This window comes from Ursus maritimus, unplaced genomic scaffold, assembly GCF_017311325.1.
Source record: "Ursus maritimus isolate PB19 unplaced genomic scaffold, ASM1731132v1 scaffold_10, whole genome shotgun sequence".
Lineage (NCBI taxonomy): Eukaryota > Metazoa > Chordata > Mammalia > Carnivora > Ursidae > Ursus > Ursus maritimus.
Window position 1 is genome coordinate 60,777,297 of NW_024423344.1, and position 2,041 is coordinate 60,779,337.

The 2,041-nt window shown below is 41.4% G+C and overlaps 1 pseudogene; it reads right to left on the reverse strand.

The window, feature by feature from the left end:
* Positions 1-586: 586 nt before the first annotated feature.
* LOC103657598 lies at positions 587-1,148 on the reverse strand (annotated as a pseudogene).
* Between the last annotated feature and the right edge of the window lie 893 nt (positions 1,149-2,041).

Below are 2,041 nucleotides of genomic sequence, written 5' to 3' on the forward strand. Positions count from 1 at the left end.
CAATCCTGTGCCTGCCTGTTCCCCTCAAGAGAAACTAAGCTGGTTGAGGACAGTAGTTTCTATTTAATCACCTTCACCTCCTTCCTTTAGGTCTTAACAGCGTTGCATATACATGGTCAGTGTTCAGTTAAATATTGCAGAAGTTCTTTTCGCTACCCTGTCATATCCAGTTGTCCCTATGATTTTCAGTTTCTTTTAGACAAAGGTCTTATATGAATCACAGATAAATGATCATGTGCAAATCACGTTTTTCTCTCGATGACAGAGATACAGTTTCAGTCATTTTTTTAAAATCCATTTTTAGTGACCCACATAGCTGGGAAAATGTTGCTGGGTTTTTTTTCTGGTCCCCCACAGAACTTCCTAAGTCCGTTAGAGGGATGCTGCCTATCTTGGCTGTAGTATTTCCCACCCTGAGAAAAAGAGCATAGATGGAATATGTTTATTTCAGAAAATGGGCAGTAACTGGCTTTGAAAGGAAGTTGGTTAAGCTGCAGATTCGGTTACAAGCTTTGCTCCCTTCTTCTCTCCTGAGGAAGTAGACACAGAAGCACGTATTCAGAAAGTTCTGGCTTCAGTGAGTCATTCATGCTTTCACCAGCCAGACCTCACTGTGACTTTCGTAGGGCTTCATGGGAGGGTTATAGGTGGTGTAGAAGTAGAAATCACTCCGTCAGGTGGCTCTGCCCTCCAATGTGGTCCACAGCTGGGCGGCATGAGCTACATAGTCCACTTCTTGACATAACCAGCAAACTGCAGGGAAGAGACACTGATGCTTTCCCTGTCCTCCACCTCCGTGCTGTCATCAGTAGGAAATGGTGGGTTGCTCTGAAACTGGTTTGGAATCTGGAACCAGACTTTTAATTTCTTCTGTATGGAGCCATCTTCACTGGGAAACACAGCAAAGGAAATGGAAACTGTCCTCCCCATCCTGATTCCCTTGTCATTGATGTCTCCCACATACTTGATGACTTTGGGCATTGCTTCCCATGGAGCCTCACCCACAGGCTTATCTGTCACTTCCACTGTGGCAAACCTTCTGCCTTCACAGGTCCTTTCCTGACAGAAGACCTCTTCCTTGCCCCCTTTGCTCAGGACCTGCCAAGGCCACACGTCTCTATGCTTTCAAAGAGCGAGTTCTTGATCATGTCCAAATGATGTGGTTACGGTGCTTTGGACATACCAGTGGACCATCCAGTTCTCCTTTTTAATGTTATTTTGATGCATACAATAATAAACTCAAACTTTCCTTTTTCTGACTGGCTTATATGTTACTATAATGATCAGTAATACATCCAGTAGCACTTATTTACAACATGTTTTCCAGTAAAACCACATTACTTAAAAAATAATGAAAACAGACATTAAGAGAAAAAAATACACAGGGAGGCAAACATGGGGTAATCAAACGTGTGTATCTGGGAGGGAAATTCTCACTGAGACACGAAAGGAAATAAGGTCTTCCTAGTCTGTTTAATTTTTTAATTCTGCCCCCTATCAAGTCCGATGGGTTTTTCAGCTTTTGTTGTACATAGTCTTTAACCCGTAGGAACTTGGAGTATGTATCTGTGGTAAAGCAGATATGTTGATGTGGTTAACACCGAAGCTACTTTGCTGGAGATACCGTAAGTAGGTAAATATGACAAAGGGAGTTCAGACTAGCAAGTGCTTCACCATGTTAAGATACTTGTACCTATTCCTTATGCACATGAAGAGCCAATGAAGGATTTTGAGCAGAAAAGGAACTTAACCATATTTGACATTTGAGAATTTAACATCAGATTCAGCAGGAAATATGAAACTGTCTAGGGAAGAAATTTGAGTCATGGAGTTTGTTAGAGTAAAAAATGAAGAGCTCATTCTTGGCAGCAGATCACTAATAGCTGGGGGGGGGGTGGGGAGAAGCACATAAACGAATTGCAAACTTAGACCATAGACCCTGCAAAAATAATTTATTAAAGTATTTACTAATTTTAGTTTCGTTAACTTTTATGGAGTGCTTACTATAAATCTTGCACTTAAGAATATAGTGCTATTCAAG